Genomic DNA, 18,750 nt, shown 5'->3' with positions numbered 1-18,750 from the left:
TAAAATCAGGAGAAGAGTCTAAAAAAATTAAAATCAGGAGAAGAGCCCAACAGAATTAAAATCAGGACAAGAGTCTAAGAAAATTAAAATCAGGAGAAGACCCTAAAAGAAAAAAAGTCAGGAAAAGAGCCTAAGAAAATTAAAATCAGGACAAGAGCCTAAAAAAATTAAAATCAAGAGAAGAGCCTAGGAGAAATAAAGTCAGGAGAAGAGACTAAAAAAATTAAAATCAGGAGAAGACCCTAAGAGAAATAAAATCAGGAGAAGAGCCTAAAAAAATTAAATGCAGGAAAAGAGTCTAAAAAAATTAAAATCAGGAGAAGAGTCTAAAAAAATTAAAATCAGGACAAGAGCCTAAGAGAAATAAAATCAGGAAAAGTACCTAAGAAAATTAAAAACAGGAGAGGAGCCTAAAAAAATTAAAATCAGGAAAAGAGCCTAAAAAAATTAAAATCAGGAAAAGAGCCTAAAAAAATTAAAATCAGGAGAAGAGCCTAAGAAAATTAAAACCAGGAGAAGAGCCTAAGAGAAATAAAAGCAGGAGAAGAGCCTAAGAAAATTAAAAGCAGGAGAAGGGCTTAAGAGTATTAAAATCAGGAGAAGAGCCCAAAAAAATTAAAATCAGGAGAAGAGCCTAAAAGAATTAAAAACAGGAGAAGAGCCTAATAGAATTAAAAACAGGAGAATAGCCTAAAAATATTAAAATCAGGAGAAGAGCCTAAAAAAATTAAATGCAGGAAAAGAGTCTAAAAGAATTAAAATCAGGAGAAGAGCCTAAAAAAATTAAAATCAGGAGAAGAGCCTAAAAAAATTAAAATCAGGACAAGAGTCTAAAAAATTTAAAATCAGGACAAGAGCCTAAAAAATTAAAATCAGGAGAAGAGCCTAAAAAAATTAAAAACAGGAGAAGAGTCTAAAAAAATTAAAAACAGGAGAAGAGCCTAAAAAAATTAAAATCAGGACAAGAGCCTAAAAAAATTAAAATCAGGAGAAGAGTCTAAAAGAATTAAAATCAGGAGAAGAGCCTAAAAAAATTAAAATCAGGACAAGAGCCTAAGAGAAATAAAAGCAGGAAAAGAGCATAAAAAAATTAAAAGCAGGAGAAGAGCCTAAAAAAATTATAATCAGGAGAAGAGCCTAAGAGAAATAAAAGCAGGAGAAGAGCCTAAGAAAATTAAAAGCAGGAGAAGGGCTTAAGAGTATTAAAATCAGGAGAAGAGCCCAAAAAAATTAAAATCAGGAGAAGAGCCTAATAGAATTAAAAACAGGAGAAGAGCCTAAAAAAATTAAAACCAGGAGAAGAGCCTAAAAAAATTAAAATCAGGACAAGAGCCAAAAAAAATTAAAATCAGGAGAAGAGTCTAAAAGAATTAAAATCAGGAGAAGAGTCTAAAAAAATTAAAAGCAGGAGAAGAGCCGAAAAAAATTAAAATCAGGACAAGAGTCTAAAAAATTTAAAATCAGGACAAGAGCCTAAGAAAATTAAAATCAGGACAAGGGCTTAAGAGTATTAAAATCAGGAAAAGAGTCTAAAAAAAATTAAAATCAGGAGAAGAGTCTAAGAGAAATGAAATCAGGAGAAGAGCTTAAAAAAATTAAAAGCAGGAAAAGAGCCTAAAAAAATTAAAATCAGGAGAAGAGCCTAAAAAAATTAAAATCAGGAGAAGACCCTAAGGGAAATAAAATCAGGAGAAGAGCCTAAAAAAATTAAAAGCAGGAAAAGAGTCTAAAAAAATTAAAATCAAGACAAGAGTCTAAAAAAATTAAAATCAGGAGAAGAGCCTAAGAAAATTAAAATCAGGAGAAGAGCCTAAGAGAAATAAAACCAGGAAAAGAGCCTAAGAAAATTAAAATCAGGAGAAGAGCCTAAAAAAATTAAAATCAAGAGAAGAGCCTAAAAAAATTAAAATCAGGAGAAGACCCTAACGGAAATAAAATCAGGAGAAGAGCCTAAAAAAATTAAAAGCAGGAAAAGAGCCTAAAAAAATTAAAATCAAGAGAAGAGTCTAAAAAAATTAAAATCAGGAGAAGAGCCTAAGAAAATTAAAATCAGGAAAATAACCTAAGAAAATTAAAATCAGGAGAAGAGCCCAACAGAATTAAAATCAGGACAAGAGCCTAAGAAAATTAAAATCAGGAGAAGAGTCTAAGAGAAATAAAGTCAGGAAAAGAGCCTAAGAAAATTAAAATCAGGACAAGAGCCTAAAAAAATTAAAATCAAGAGAAGAGCCTAAGAGAAATAAAGTCAGGAAAACAGCCTAAAAAAATTAAAATCAGGAGAAGACCCTAAGGGAAATAAAATCAGGACAAGAGCCTAAAAGAATTAAAATCAGGAGAAGAGTCTAAGAGAAATAAAATCAGGAGAAGAGCCTAAAAATATTAAAAGCAGGAAAAGAGCCTAAAAAAATTAAAAGCAGGAGAAGAGCCTAAAAAAATTAAAATCAGGAGAAGACCCTAAGGGAAATAAAATCAGGAGAAGAGCCTAAAAAAATTAAAAGCAGGAAAAGAGCCTAAAAAAATTAAAATCAAGAGAAGAGTCTAAAAAAATTAAAATCAGGACAAGAGCCTAAGAAAATTAAAATCAGGAGAAGAGCCTAAGAGAAATAAAGTCAGGAAAAGAGCCTAAGAAAATTAAAATCAGGACAAGAGCCTAAAAAAATTAAAATCAAGAGAAGAGCCTAAGAGAAATAAAGTCAGGAAAACAGTTTAAAAAAATTAAAATCAGTAGAAGACCCTAAGGGAAATAAAATCAGGAGAAGAGCCTAAAAAAATTAAATGCAGGAAAAGAGCCTAAAAAAATTAAAACCAGGAGAAGAGCCTAAAAAAATTAAAATCAGGAGAAGAGCCTAAAAGAAATAAAATCAGGAAAAGAACCTAAGAAAATTAAAATCAGGAGAAGAGCCTAAAAAAATTAAAATCAGGACAAGAGCCTAAGAGAAATAAAGTCAGGAGAAGAGCCTAAAAAAATTAAAAGCAGGAAAAGAGCCTAAAAAAATTAAAATCAAGAGAAGAGCCTAGGAGAAATAAAGTCAGGAGAAGAGACTAAAAAAATTAAAATCAGGAGAAGACCCTAAGAGAAATAAAATCAGGAGAAGAGCCTAAAAAAATTAAATGCAGGAAAAGAGTCTAAAAAAATTAAAATCAGGAGAAGAGTCTAAAAAAATTAAAATCAGGACAAGAGCCTAAGAGAAATAAAATCAGGAAAAGTACCTAAGAAAATTAAAAACAGGAGAGGAGCCTAAAAAAATTAAAATCAGGAAAAGAGCCTAAAAAAATTAAAATCAGGAAAAGAGCCTAAAAAAATTAAAATCAGGAGAAGAGCCTAAGAAAATTAAAACCAGGAGAAGAGCCTAAGAGAAATAAAAGCAGGAGAAGAGCCTAAGAAAATTAAAAGCAGGAGAAGGGCTTAAGAGTATTAAAATCAGGAGAAGAGCCCAAAAAAATTAAAATCAGGAGAAGAGCCTAAAAGAATTAAAAACAGGAGAAGAGCCTAATAGAATTAAAAACAGGAGAAGAGCCTAAAAATATTAAAATCAGGAGAAGAGCCTAAAAAAATTAAATGCAGGAAAAGAGTCTAAAAGAATTAAAATCAGGAGAAGAGCCTAAAAAAATTAAAATCAGGAGAAGAGCCTAAAAAAATTAAAATCAGGACAAGAGTCTAAAAAATTTAAAATCAGGACAAGAGCCTAAAAAATTAAAATCAGGAGAAGAGCCTAAAAAAATTAAAAACAGGAGAAGAGTCTAAAAAAATTAAAAACAGGAGAAGAGCCTAAAAAAATTAAAATCAGGACAAGAGCCTAAAAAAATTAAAATCAGGAGAAGAGTCTAAAAGAATTAAAATCAGGAGAAGAGCCTAAAAAAATTAAAATCAGGACAAGAGCCTAAGAGAAATAAAAGCAGGAAAAGAGCATAAAAAAATTAAAAGCAGGAGAAGAGCCTAAAAAAATTATAATCAGGAGAAGAGCCTAAGAGAAATAAAAGCAGGAGAAGAGCCTAAGAAAATTAAAAGCAGGAGAAGGGCTTAAGAGTATTAAAATCAGGAGAAGAGCCCAAAAAAATTAAAATCAGGAGAAGAGCCTAATAGAATTAAAAACAGGAGAAGAGCCTAAAAAAATTAAAACCAGGAGAAGAGCCTAAAAAAATTAAAATCAGGACAAGAGCCAAAAAAAATTAAAATCAGGAGAAGAGTCTAAAAGAATTAAAATCAGGAGAAGAGTCTAAAAAAATTAAAAGCAGGAGAAGAGCCGAAAAAAATTAAAATCAGGACAAGAGTCTAAAAAATTTAAAATCAGGACAAGAGCCTAAGAAAATTAAAATCAGGAGAAGGGCTTAAGAGTATTAAAATCAGGAAAAGAGTCTAAAAAAAATTAAAATCAGGAGAAGAGTCTAAGAGAAATGAAATCAGGAGAAGAGCTTAAAAAAATTAAAAGCAGGAAAAGAGCCTAAAAAAATTAAAATCAGGAGAAGAGCCTAAAAAAATTAAAATCAGGAGAAGACCCTAAGGGAAATAAAATCAGGAGAAGAGCCTAAAAAAATTAAAAGCAGGAAAAGAGTCTAAAAAAATTAAAATCAAGACAAGAGTCTAAAAAAATTAAAATCAGGAGAAGAGCCTAAGAAAATTAAAATCAGGAGAAGAGCCTAAGAGAAATAAAACCAGGAAAAGAGCCTAAGAAAATTAAAATCAGGAGAAGAGCCTAAAAAAATTAAAATCAAGAGAAGAGCCTAAAAAAATTAAAATCAGGAGAAGACCCTAACGGAAATAAAATCAGGAGAAGAGCCTAAAAAAATTAAAAGCAGGAAAAGAGCCTAAAAAAATTAAAATCAAGAGAAGAGCCTAAAAAAATTAAAATCAGGAGAAGAGCCTAAGAAAATTAAAATCAGGAAAATAACCTAAGAAAATTAAAATCAGGAGAAGAGCCCAACAGAATTAAAATCAGGACAAGAGCCTAAGAAAATTAAAATCAGGAGAAGAGTCTAAGAGAAATAAAGTCAGGAAAAGAGCCTAAGAAAATTAAAATCAGGACAAGAGCCTAAAAAAATTAAAATCAAGAGAAGAGCCTAAGAGAAATAAAGTCAGGAAAACAGCCTAAAAAAATTAAAATCAGGAGAAGACCCTAAGGGAAATAAAATCAGGACAAGAGCCTAAAAGAATTAAAATCAGGAGAAGAGTCTAAGAGAAATAAAATCAGGAGAAGAGCCTAAAAATATTAAAAGCAGGAAAAGAGCCTAAAAAAATTAAAAGCAGGAGAAGAGCCTAAAAAAATTAAAATCAGGAGAAGACCCTAAGGGAAATAAAATCAGGAGAAGAGCCTAAAAAAATTAAAAGCAGGAAAAGAGCCTAAAAAAATTAAAATCAAGAGAAGAGTCTAAAAAAATTAAAATCAGGACAAGAGCCTAAGAAAATTAAAATCAGGAGAAGAGCCTAAGAGAAATAAAGTCAGGAAAAGAGCCTAAGAAAATTAAAATCAGGACAAGAGCCTAAAAAAATTAAAATCAAGAGAAGAGCCTAAGAGAAATAAAGTCAGGAAAACAGTTTAAAAAAATTAAAATCAGTAGAAGACCCTAAGGGAAATAAAATCAGGAGAAGAGCCTAAAAAAATTAAATGCAGGAAAAGAGCCTAAAAAAATTAAAACCAGGAGAAGAGCCTAAAAAAATTAAAATCAGGAGAAGAGCCTAAAAGAAATAAAATCAGGAAAAGAACCTAAGAAAATTAAAATCAGGAGAAGAGCCTAAAAAAATTAAAATCAGGACAAGAGCCTAAGAGAAATAAAGTCAGGAGAAGAGCCTAAAAAAATTAAAAGCAGGAAAAGAGCCTAAAAAAATTAAAATCAGGAAAAGAGCCTAAAAAAATTAAAATCAGGAGAAGAGCCTAAGAAAATTAAAATCAGGAGAAGAGCCTAAGAGAAATAAAAGCAGGAGAAGAGCCTAAGAAAATTAAAATCAGGAGAAGGGCTTAAGAGTATTAAAATCAGGAGAAGAGCCCAAAAAAATTAAAATCAGGAGAAGAGCCTAAATAAATTAAAAACAGGAGAAGAGCCTAAAAAAATTAAAAACAGGAGAAGAGCCTAAGAAAATTAAAATCAGGAAAAGAGCCTAAAAAAATTAAAATCAGGAGAAGAGTCTAAAAGAATTAAAATCAGGAGAAGAGCCTAATAAAATTAAAATCAGGAGAAGAGCCTAAAAAAATTAAAATCAGGACAAGAGTCTAAAAAATTTAAAAACAGGACAAGAGCCTAAGAAAATTAAAATCAGGAGAAGGGCTTAAGAGTATTAAAATCAGGAAAAGAGTCTAAAAGAATTAAAATCAGGAGAAGAGCCTAAGAGAAATGAAATCAGGAGAAGAGCCTAAAAAAATTAAAAGCAGGAGAAGAGCCTAAAAAAATTAAAATCAGGAGAAGACCCTAAGGGAAATAAAATCAGGAGAAGAGCCTAAAAAAATTAAAAGCAGGAAAAGAGCCTAAAAAAATTAAAATCAAGAGAAGAGTCTAAAAAAATTAAAATCAGGAGAAGAACCTAAGAAAATTAAAATCAGGAGAAGAGTCTAAGAGAAATAAAATCAGGAAAAGAGCCTAAGAAAATTAAAATCAGGAGAAGAGTTTAAGAGAAATAAAATCAGGAAAAGAGCCTAAGAAAATTAAAATCAGGACAAGAGCCTAAAAAATTTAAAATCAAGAGAAGAGCCTAAGAGAAATAAAGTCAGGAGAAGAGCCTAAAAAAATTAAAAGCAGGAAAAGAGCCGAAAAAATTAAAAGCAGGAGAAGAGCCTAAAAAAATTAAAATCAGGAGAAGACCCTAAGGGAAATAATATCGGGAGAAAAGTCTAAAAAAATTAAAAGCAGGAAAAGAGCCTAAAAAAATTAAAAGCAGGAGAAGAGCCTAAAAAAATTAAAATCAGGAGAAAGGCTTAAGAGTATTAAAATCAGGAAAAGAGCCTAAAAAAATTAAAATCAGGAGAAGAGCCTAAAAGAATTAAAAACAGGAGAAGAGCCTAAAAAAATTAAAAACAGGAGAAGAGCCTAAGAAACTTAAAAACTGGAGAAGAGCCTAAAAAAATTAAAATCAGGAGAAGGGCTTAGGAGTATTAAATTCAGGAAAAGAGCCTAAAAAAATTAAAATCAGGAGAAGAGTCTAAAAGAATTAAAATCAGGAGAAGAGCCTAAAAAAATTAAAATCAGGAGAAGAGCCTAAGAAAATTAAAATCAGGAGAAGGGCTTAAGAGTATTAAAATCAGGAAAAGAGTCTAAAAAAAATTAAAATCAGGAGTAGAGTCTAAGAGAAATAAAATCAGGAAAAGAGCCTAAAAAAATTAAAATCAGGACAATAGCCTAAAAAAATTAAAATCAAGAGAAGAGTCTAAAAAAATTAAAATCAGGAGAAGAGCTTAAGAAGATTAAAATCAGGAGAAGAGCCTAAGGGACATAAAAGCAGGAGAAGAGCCTAAGAAAATTAAAATCAGGAGAATGGCTTAAGAGTATTAAAATCAGGAAAGGAGCCTAAAAAAAATTAAAATCAGGAGAAGAGCCTAAAAGAATTAAAAACAGGAGAAGAGCCTAAAAAAATTAAAAACAGGAGAAGGGCTTAAGAGTATTAAAATCAGGAAAAGAGCCTAAAAAAATTAAAATCAGGAGAAGAGTCTAAAAGAATTAAAATCAGGAGAAGAGCCTAAAAAAATTAAAATCAGGAGAAGAGCCTAAAAAAATTAAAATCAGGACAAGAGCCAAAAAAAATTAAAATCAAGAGAAGAGCCTAAGAGAAATAAAGTCAGGAAAACAGCCTAAAAAAATTAAAATCAGGACAAGATCCTAAGAGAAATAAAAGCAGGAGAAGAGTCTAAGAAAATTAAAATCAGGAGAAGAGCCTAAGAGAAATAAAGTCAGGAAAACAGTCTAAAAAAATTAAAATCAGGACAAGAGCCTAAAAGAATTAAAAACAGGAGAAGAGCCTAAGAAATAAAATCAGGAGAAGAGCCTAAGAGAATTAAAATCAGGAGAGAAGCCTAAAAAAATTAAAAACAGGAGAAGAGTCTAAGAGAAATTAAAATCAGGAGAACAGCCTAAGAGAATTAAAAACAGGAGAAGAGCCTAAGAGAAATAAAACCAGGAGAGGAGTCTAAAAAAATGAAAAACGTGAGAAGAGCCTAAGAATAATAAAATCAGAAGAGCCTAAGAGAATTAAAAACAGGAGAAGAGCTGAAGAGAAATAAAACCAGGAGAGGAGCTTAAAAAAAATTAAAAACAGGAAAAGAACCTAAGAGAAATTAAAATCAGGAGAGGAGCCTGAAAAAATTAAAAACAGGAGAAGAGTCTAAGAGAAATAAAATCAAAAGAAGAGCCTAAGAGAATTAAAATGAGGAGAGGAGCCTAAAAAAATTAAAATCAGGAGAGGAGGATAAAAAATTAAAATCAGGAGAAGACCTTAAGAAATGAAATCAGGCGAAGAGCCTAAAAAAATAAAAATCAGGAGAAGAGTCCAAAAAAAATTAAAAACAGGAGAAGAGCCTAAGAGAATTAAAAACAGGAGAGGAGCCCAAGAGAATTAAAAAGACGAGAAGAGCCTAAAAAAAAATAAAATCAGGAGAAGAGCCTAAAAAAATTCAAAACAGGAGAAGAGCCTAAGAGAATTAAAATAAGGAGAGGAGCCTAAATAAATTAAAATCAGGAGAGGAGCCTAAAAAAAAAAAATCAGGAGAAGAGCCTAAGAGAATTAAAATCAGGAAAAGACCCTAAGAAAAATTAATATCAGGAGAATAGACTAAGAGAATTAAAATCAGGAGAAGAGTCTAAGAGAAATAAAATCAGAAGAGCCTAAGAGAATGAAAAACAGGAGAAGAGCGTAAGAGAAATAAAACCAGGAGAAGAACGTAAAAGATTTAAAAGCAGGAGAGGAGTCTAAAAAATAAAATCAGGAGAAGACCCTAAGAAATAAAATCAGGAGAAGAGCCTAAGAGAAATAAAAGCAGAAGAAGAGCCAACAAAAATTACAAACAGGAAAAGAGCCTAAAAAAATAAAAATCAGGAGAAGAGCCTAAAAAAACTAAAAACAGGAGAAGACCCTAAGAGAAATAAACACAGGAGAGGAGACTGAAAAAATAAAAATCAGGAGAGGAGTCTAAAAAAATTAAAATCAGGAGAAGAGCCTAAAAAATTAAAATCAGGAGAAGAGCCTAAGAAATAAAATCAGGACAAGAGACTAAGAATTAAAATCAGGAGAAGAGACTAAGAGAATTAAAATCAGGAGAGGAGCCTAAGAGAATTAAAATCAGGAGAAGACCCTAAGAAATAAAATCAGGAGAAGAGCCTAAAAAAATTAAAAACAGGAGAAGAGTTAAAAAAAATTAAAATCATGAAAAGAGCCTAAGAAAATAAAATCAGGAGAGGAGTCTAAAAAAATTAAAAACAGGAGAAGAGCATAAGACTAATAAAACCAGGAGAGGAGCCAAAAAAAATTAAAAACAGGAGAAGAGCCTATGAGAAATAAAATCAGGAGAAGGGCCTAAGAGAATTAAAAACTGGAGAAAAGCCTAAAAAAATTAAAATCAGGAGAAGAGCCTAAAAAAATTCAAAAGAGGAGAAGAGCCTATGGGAATTAAAATAAGGAGAGGAGTCTAAAAAAAATAAAATCAGGAGAAGAGTCTAAGAGATTTAAAATAAGGAGAGGAGCCTAAAAAAATTAAAATGAGGAGCCTAAAAAATTAAAATCAGGAGAAGAGTCTAAGAGAATTAAAATAAGGAGAAGAGCCTAAAAAAATTAAAATCAGGAGAAGAGCCTAAAAAATTAAAATCAGAAGAGTCTAAGAGAATGAAAAACAGGAAAAGAGTCTAAGAGAAATAAAACCAGCAGAGAAGTCTAAAAAAATTAAAATGAGGAGAAGAACCTAAGAGAAATTAAAATCAGGAGAGGAGCCTAAAAAAAATAAAAGCAGGTAAAGAGCCTAAGAGAAATAAAATCAGGAGAAGAGTCTAAGAGAATTAAAAACAGGAGAAGAGCCTATGAGAAATAAAACCAGGAGAAGAATTTAAAAAAATTTAAAAAAGGAGAGGAGCCTAAAAAAATTAAAATCAGGAGAAGACCCTATGAGAATTAAAATCAGAAGAGCCTAAAAGAATTAAAATCAGGAGAAAACCCTAAGAAAAATTAATATCAGGAGAAGAGCCTAAAAAAACTAAAATCAGGAGAAGAGACTACGAAAAATGAAAATCAGGAGAAGAACTGAGGAACAATTAAAATCAGAAGAGCCTAAAAAAATTAAAATCAGGAGAAGAGCCTAAGAGAAATTAAAATCAGGAGAAGAGCCTAAGAGAAATTAAAATCAGGAGAAGAGCATAAGAGAATTAAAAACAGGAGAAGAGCCTAAGAGAAATAAAACTAGGAGAGGAGCCCAAAAAAATTAAAATCAGGAGAGGAGGATAAAAAATTAAAATCAGGAGAAGAGCCTAAGAAATAAAATCAGGAGAAGAGCCTAAGAGTAATAAAATCAGGAGAGGAGCCTAAAAAAATTAAAATCAGGAAAAGAGCCTAAGAGAATTAAAATCAGGAGAGGAGCCTAAAAAAAATTCAAATCAGGAGAAGAGCCTAAGAAATAAAATCAGGAGAAGACCCTAAGAAAAATGAAAATCAGGAGAAGAACGAGGAACAATTAAAATCAGGAGAAGAGCCCAAAAAAATTAAAATCAGGAGAAGAACGAGGAACAATTAAAATCAGGAGAAGAGCCCAAAAAAATTAAAATCAGGAGAAGAGCCTAAAAAAATTAAAATCAGGAGAAGAGCCTAAAAAAATTAATATCAGCAGAAGAGCCTAAGAGAATTAAAATCAGGAGAAGAGCCTAAAAAAATTAAAAACAGAAGAGGAGGCTAAAAAATAAAATCAGGAGAAGGCCCTAGGAAATAAAATCAGGAGAAGAGCCTAAGAGAATTAAAATCAGGAGAGGAGCTTAAAAAAATTAAAATCAGAAGAGGAGCCTAAAAATTTAAAATCAGGAGAAGAGCATAAGAAATATAATCAGGAGAAGAGCCTAAGAGAATTGAAATCAGGAGAAGAGCCTAAAGAAATTAAAATCAGGAGAAGAGCCTAAGAGAAATAAAATCAGGAGAGGAGCCAAAAAAAATTAAAATCAGGAGAGGAGCCTGAGAAGAGAGCAAGAGAATTAAAAGCTGGAGAAGAGACTAAGACTTATAAGCAGGGGACGAGAGTGAGAGAAGTAAAAGCAGGGGACGAGAGTGAGAGAAGTAAAAGCAGGGGACGAGAGTGAGAGAAGTAAAAGCAGGGGACGAGAGTGAGAGAAGTAAAAGCAGGGGACGAGAGTGAGAGAAGTAAAAGCAGGGGACGAGAGTGAGAGAAGTAAAAGCAGGGGACGAGAGTGAGAGAAGTAAAAGCAGGAGAAGTGACTAAGAGAATGAAAAGCAGGAGAAGTGACTAAGAGAATCAAAAGCAGAATAAGAGACTAAGAGAATCAAAAGCAGAATAAGAGACTAAGAGAATCAAAAGCAGAATAAGAGTAGCAAGAGAAATAAAAGCAGGATAAAAGAGTAAGAGAAAAAAAAGCAGGAGAGCAAGAGAATTAAAAGGAGGAGAAGAGAGCAAGAGAATTAAAAGCAAGACAAGTGACTAAGAGAAGAGATTAAGAGAAGTGACTAAGAGAAATGAAGGCAAGAGAAGAGAGATGAAGATGAGCAAGGGAAAGAAGGGAAGAGAAAAACAGAAAAGACTACATGACAGAAAATAAAGACAGGAGCCAAAGAGGGGGAAAACCCCCTAAGAGGGGAAAAGTCCCCAAACCTTTATTGCAACTTTATTGAATGACTTGTTGTGACCTTGTGAAATACACAAGGCTAGTACAGAAGTTACAACACAGGTTAGTATCCAAGTTACAACACAGGACAGCATACACGTTACAATACAGTTTACAACACAGGTTAGTATCCAAGTTACAACACAGGACAGCATACACGTTACAATACAGTTTACAACACAGGTTAGTATCCAAGTTACAACACAGGACAGCATACACGTTACAATACAGTTTACAACACAGGTTAGTATCCAAGTTACAACACAGGACAGCATACACGTTACAATACAGTTTACAACACAGGTTAGTATCCAAGTTACAACACAGGACAGCATACACGTTACAATACAGTTTACAACACAGGTTAGTATACAAGTTACAGCACTCCCTCAGGAACGTGGTTCCTGGGAAGGCTCAAAAATCAAAAAATCATCCTGCCTGGCAAAACCCAGGTCCCGGGATGGCCTGCACCCAAACTTTGGCGATGAACATTGCCTCGCAGACCGGCCGGGACCTAGGAAAAAAAAACCCAGCCGGGGGGGAAAAAAAAAAAAATCCCCCAGTTGGGGTTTTTTATTCTAAAGCTAAAATGGTGTAAAAAATCCTGAAAGAGAAACAGCACAAACAGCAGGTTAGAATACTACATTACAGGGACCCAGTCCCTCCATCCCCACACCTCCACCCCTCCCTTAAGCCGCAAGCCAGCCCTGAATATCGGTGTACACTGAAAATGCTGCCTCGGGAACGGGGTTCCCGGGAAGCCTCAAAAAAGAAAATATCATCCTGCCTGACAAAACCCAGGTCCCGAGTTGGCCTGTGCCCAAACATTGGCGATGAACATTGCCTCGCAGACCAACTGGGACCTAGGAAAAAAAACCTCAGCCGGGAGGAAAAAAAAAAATCCCCCAGCTTGGGCTTTTTTATTCTAAAGTTAAAATGGTGGAAAAAATCCTGAAAGAGAAACAAACACAAGGTTAGAGTACTACATTACACGCACCCAACCCCTCCATCACCACACTCTCACCCCTCCCTTGAGCCGCAAGCCAACCCTGAATATCGGTGCACACTCAAAATGCTGCCTTGGGAACATGCTGGTTCCTGGGAAGCCTCAAAAATTAAAAAATTGGCCTGCCTGAAACCAGGTCCCGGGTCAGCCTGTGCCCAAACCTTGGTGATGAACATCGCCTCGCAGACCGGCTGGGACCTGGGAAAAAAACCCCAGCCAGGGGAAAAAAAAAAAAAAAAATCCCCCGGCTGGGGTTTTTTTATTCTAAAGCTAAAATTATCTAACAACAACCTGAAAGAGAAACAACACAAACACAAGGTTAGAATACTACATTACACACACCCAACCCCTCCACCACTCCCTTAAGCCGCAAGCCAGCCCTGAATATCGGCGTACGCTCAAAATGCTGCCTTGGGAACGGGGTTCCCGGGAAGCCTCAAAAATCAAAAAATCATCCTGCCTGACAAAACCCAGGTCCCGGGTCGGCCTGTGCCCAAACATTGGCGATGAACATCGCCTCGCAGACTGGCTGGGACCTAGGAAAAAAAACCCCAGCAGGGGGGGAAAAAAAAAAAAAAAACCCGGTTGGGGTTTTTTTATTCTAAAGCTAAAATGGTGGAAAAAATCCTGAAAGAGAAACAAACACAAGGTTAGAATACTACATTACACACACCCATCCCCTGCATTGCCACACCTCCACCATACCCCAAAGCCGCAAGCCAACCCTGAATATCGGCGTACACTCAAAACGCTCCCTTGGGAACGTGGTTCCCGTGGAGCCTCAAAAAAAAACTCCAAAAAGAAACAAATTGCCAAGCCTGACAAAACACGCATGCCGCTCATGCCCGAGCACACCCCTCACAGCATTACAAGACAGTATCAATGACAGAATATTAAAAGCAAAACAAAGTAAGGTACAAAGCTATACAATTCCTAACTGATGCACAGCAATACAACACTATGACATTCACATACAGAGCAATACAACTGCAAATATAGAAGTATACCAGACAGAACATTACATGGCAATACAAGTGACACGACATAAAAAGTGCTACAAACAAAGGCGCAACGATACACAATTCCTGACACACGGAATGTGACGCCGTGACGTTCAGATACGGACCGATACGACTACAACTATACAAGTGTATGATACAGAGTGGTACAAGGCAATACAAATGACAACATAAACGGCGGCTGGACTTTTCCTATTCTGGTTGTAAAATACAATAACTACGCCTAAGAAGCAACCTGCAACACTAAATAAACATATATGATGCTACACGATGCAGTCCAGAAGTCATTGGGCAGGGACTCCCCGTGGCTCTCAGAAGTTTCCATCGATGATCACTCGGACGATCTCTCCCCGGTCGCCGGAAGTTCCGGGAAAACCGATGCCGTCTTTCACCCCAGGAACCTGAGTCTCCTTTGGGTGGCTGTAAGATAAAAGGGAAGGGACTCTGAAGTGTGCCTTCTGTGACCTTGGATTTACCCCCAAACTGAGCCTATACATTTTATAAGCCCAAAGACCCCTGACAAATGCCCATACCATAGACACTGTTTGCTACTCTACCTAGCTGTGACTCTATACACCCAAGCAGGGCATCGCAAGACAATCCTGCTCACAGACTGTCTAAGGGAACTGACATGTTGATGTGAGACTGAGCAATATTCTAGCTACCCACTGATCCACGTAGCAGGGCAGAGCAGTTCCAGGCTGACCCCAAGTGAGACACCCCATACCTGTGATGACACACACCATGTGACACAATTAAGAGACAAAGGACACAAACATGGAGGAGACAAAGGACACGACACGGACCGGAACTGCTCTGCCCTGCACACGGGAATCCAATGATACAAAGTAAGCCCTTCCTTTGAGGTCTCTAAATAACCTGCTACAGGACACCCATTGCACCATACTAATTGCAAAAATCCCTCCGGGCAATGCACATACTTGCCCCGACTCCCAACCCCTCTCTGGGTCTTTGCCCTGCACTTATCTTTCCGAGACCCGGGGCTGTGAATCCATCTTCAATGCACAGGAGGGGCACCTGGGTTGGCTCAGAGGTTCCTGTTGTCATGAGAGTACTCGAAATCAACTGTGAAAAAGAAAACCATACACAATATCTGAGTAGTGTGGCAGGGGGTTGGAACCCCAGTGATCCCCCTACTCACCATCACCGAGGCCCTGACCGGAGTCCAACACTGTGGCTGTCACCTTCCGGGATACCTGAGTGAGTGAGACACAAAATTCGAAGGCATCTCTAAAGCTGCAGTGAATCCCCGCTCCTCCTGCTGCCTCCCCAACTCACCTAGAAAGCTCCTCTCTCTTCAGCTGCTCCCAAGATCGCCCCTGCAACTGAAATGGGTAAATGCTCAAACACTGAGCTCTCAAACATTAGGGATGGCTCACAAGGAAAGCCAAAAACCTCTAAACCCCATCAGACTGCACACCGAAGCATTGCTACACACTGTGAAGTGGACAGACGGCCGCTGCAAGACAACCCAGACATGGAGGCTTGTGCTGATGTACTGCCTCATACTGGCTATCTCGGGCTCCTTTAGCTTGACCTCTGATCGGATGGACCTTCAGCACCTTCAGCAGACGGGCAAAGGGTTGTGCATCGCCTAGAAAAAAAATTAAACAGTTACAACATATATGCAGAGATTGACCACATAGATGACATCCTAAAACTAACTCCAAATTTGGCTGGGGAGTAAAATTCTCACCTTGCTCGTCTCCCTGCTGAGCCGCTACACCTCGAGACCGATTGGGCCCCATCTGGAAAATAAAGAACAAAAAGGCACAAGATAAAGGACTCCTATGGCTCAAACTGACATCCTTCATCCAACGCCTAATACAACCTTCTTCCCAGGCTGCTTCAGCTTGTTTCAGTCTGGGGTACACTGTGTCCACTTATCAGAAAAAAAAACAACAAAAAACAAAGGGTTATTCAGGTCACCCACATGGTCTCTGAGACCTTAACCACTTCAAAGAACTCATTTCCACTAAGCGAGTGAGAACTCTGACCACAGCATACAAGAATACAAATGACAACCCAGCTTCAAGGCCCTGCTATCCAAGTACCATCAGCTCCACAACACTCAGCTATAATGATTGCACATGAGTTGTGGACACCTGCTCCATCCGGCAGGACCGTACAGCCATCGGTTCGACTGTCTGAGGGAACTGACATGTTGATGTGAGACTGAGCAATATTCTATCTACCCACTGATCCACGTAGCAGGGCAGAGCAGTTCCAGGCTGACCCCAAGTGAGACACCCCATACCTGTGATGACACACACCATGTGACACAATTAAGAGACGAAGGACACAAACATGGAGGAGACAAAGGACGTGACACAGACCGGAACTGCTCTGCCCTGCACACGGGAATCCAATGATACAAAGTAAGCCCTTCCTTTGAGGTCTCTAAATAACCTGCTACAGGACACCCATTGCACCATACTAATTGCAAAAATCCCTCCAGGCGATGCACATACTTGCCCCGACTCCCAACCCCTCTCTGGGTCTTTGTCCTGCACTTATCTTTCCGAGAGCCGGGGATGTGAATCCATCTTTGATGCAGAGGAGGGGCACCTGGGCTGGCTCAGAGGTTCCTGTCATCCTGAGAGTACTCGGAGTCAACTGCAAGAAAGAAAACCAGACACCATATCTGAGTAGTGTGGCATGTGGCCCCAGCCCCGATGATCCCTCTACTCACCGGCACCGAGGCAGGTCCTCGTGTCGCTGGCTCTGACCAGACTTGGAGAATATGCTGCCACCTTCCAGGATACCTAAGTGAGTGAGACACAAAATTCGAAGGCATCTCTAAAGCTGCAGTGGATCCCCGCTCCTCCTGCTGCCTCCCCAACTCACCTAGACAGCTCCTCTCTCTTCAGCTGCTCCCAAGATCGCCCCTGCAAATGAAATGGGTAAATGCTCAAACACTGAGCTCTCAAACATTAGGGGTGGTTCACAAGGAAAGCCAAAAACCTCTAAACCCCATCAGACTGCACGCCGAAGCATTGCTACACTGTGAAGTGGACAGACGGCCGCTGCAAGACAACCCAGATATGGAGGCTTGTGCTGATGTACTGCCTCATACTGGCTATCTTGGGCCCCTTTAGCTTGACCTCTGATCGGATGGACCTCCGGCACCTTCAGCAGACGGGTAAAGGGTTGTGTATCACCTAGAAAAAAAATTAAACAGTTACAACATATATGCAGAGATTGACCACATAGATGACATCCTAAAACTAACTCCAAATTCGGCTGGGGAGTAAAATTCTCACCTCGCTTGTCTCCCTGCTGAGCCGCTACGCCTTGAGACCAATTGGGCCCCATCTGGAAAATAAAAAGCAAGAAGGCACAAGATAAAGGACTCCTACAGCTAAAACTGACATTCTTCATCCAACACCCAAGACAACCTTCTTCACAGGCTGCTTCAACTCGTCTCGGTCTGGGGTACACTGTGTCCACTTATATGAAAAGAAAAAAAAAAAACAAACAAAGGGTTATTCAGGTCACCCACATGGTCACTGAGGCCTTAACCACTTCAAAGAACTCATTTCCACTGAGCAAGTGAGAACTCTGACCACAGCATACAAGAATACAAATGACAACCCAGCTTCAAGGCCCTGCTATCCAAGTACCATCAGCTCCACAACACTCAGCTATAATGATTGCACACGAGTTATGGACACCTGCTCCATCCGGCAGGACCGTACAGCCATCGGTTCGACTGTCTGAGGGAACTGACATGTTGATGTGAGACTGAGCAATATTCTATCTACCCACTGATCCACGTAGCAGGGCAGAGCAGTTCCAGGCTGACCCCAAGTGAGACACCCCATACCTGTGATGACACACACCATGTGACACAATTAAGAGACGAAGGACACAAACATGGAGGAGACAAAGGACGTGACACAGACCGGAACTGCTCTGCCCTGCACACGGGAATCCAATGATACAAAGTAAGCCCTTCCTTTGAGGTCTCTAAATAACCTGCTACAGGACACCCATTGCACCATACTAATTGCAAAAATCCCTCCGGGCAATGCACATACTTGCCCCGACTCCCAACCCCTCTCTGGGTCTTTGCTCTGCACTCATCTTTCCGAGAGCCGGGGATGTGAATCCATCTTTGATGCAGAGGAGGGGCACCTGGGTTGGTTCAGAGGTTCCTGTCATCCTGAGAGTACTCGGAGTCAACTGCAAGAAAGAAAACCAGACACCATATCTGAGTAGTGTGGCACGTGGTCCCAGCCCCGACGATCCCTCTACTCACTGGTACCGAGGCAGGTCCTCATGTCACTGGCTCTGACCAGACTTGGACAATGTGCTGTCATCTTCTGGGATACCTGAGCGAGAGAGAGAAACAATTAGAGGGCATTTCTAAAGCTGCAGTGGATCCCTGCTCCTCCTGCCTCCCCCCCCGACTCACCTCCAATGCTCATCTGCTCCCAAAGGTTACCCGGATGGCACCTGCAATCAGAAAAGCTCAGTGCTTCATTGCTGATCCTTTTAATACTCAGAGATTACCTACAAGGACAGCTCCAGGGGACCAAACCGTGTACATCTCCTCATTGTGAGTTGGCTTCGGCCCTGTCAGGCTGTCTACATCTCCTGCAAAAAAAACCCCAGAGGCAAATGTGAGTACTGAGATACTGCCCAAGAGTTTGCTGCCCCCATGGTAGTTTCTGTCTGACACCCCTTGACCGTGACCTCTTACAGGCAGGGTCCCCATCACGTTGGATTGTACGTCAGAAATCAGTGCACTGCCTGGAAAACAAAAAAACAAGTATGTACACAGATTCACCACAAGTACACCGCCTGCAAAAAAGCATCTAATTTTGTCCTGCAGTCCCTGCTCACCTTCCTCACCAGGCTCACCTTCCCTCTAGTGCCTATCGTCTGCTGGGCCGGTGGCTCTGCATCTTG

The 18,750-nt window shown here is 37.9% G+C and overlaps 1 long non-coding RNA gene across 2 annotated transcripts; it reads right to left on the bottom strand.

Moving 5' to 3' along the window:
- Positions 1-14,548: 14,548 nt before the first annotated feature.
- Positions 14,549-16,335, bottom strand: LOC127477857 (uncharacterized). 2 transcript variants are annotated; one of them, XR_007907060.1, is made up of 4 exons: positions 15,533-16,335; positions 15,232-15,430; positions 15,115-15,155; positions 14,549-15,032 (listed from the first exon to the last, which is right to left on the bottom strand). It is a non-coding gene; the product is annotated as an uncharacterized LOC127477857 (long non-coding RNA). The 2 variants fall into 2 exon arrangements; XR_007907059.1 differs by having other exon boundaries at positions 15,275-15,430.
- Positions 16,336-18,750: the final 2,415 nt, after the last annotated feature.

The sequence above is a fragment of the Manacus candei genome, unplaced genomic scaffold, assembly GCF_025592945.1.
Source record: "Manacus candei isolate 608988 ecotype Guabito, Panama unplaced genomic scaffold, ASM2559294v1 h1tg000057l, whole genome shotgun sequence".
Lineage (NCBI taxonomy): Eukaryota > Metazoa > Chordata > Aves > Passeriformes > Pipridae > Manacus > Manacus candei.
The sequence above is the reverse complement of the archived record's forward strand: the minus strand, read 5'-3'. Positions and strand labels throughout refer to the sequence as shown.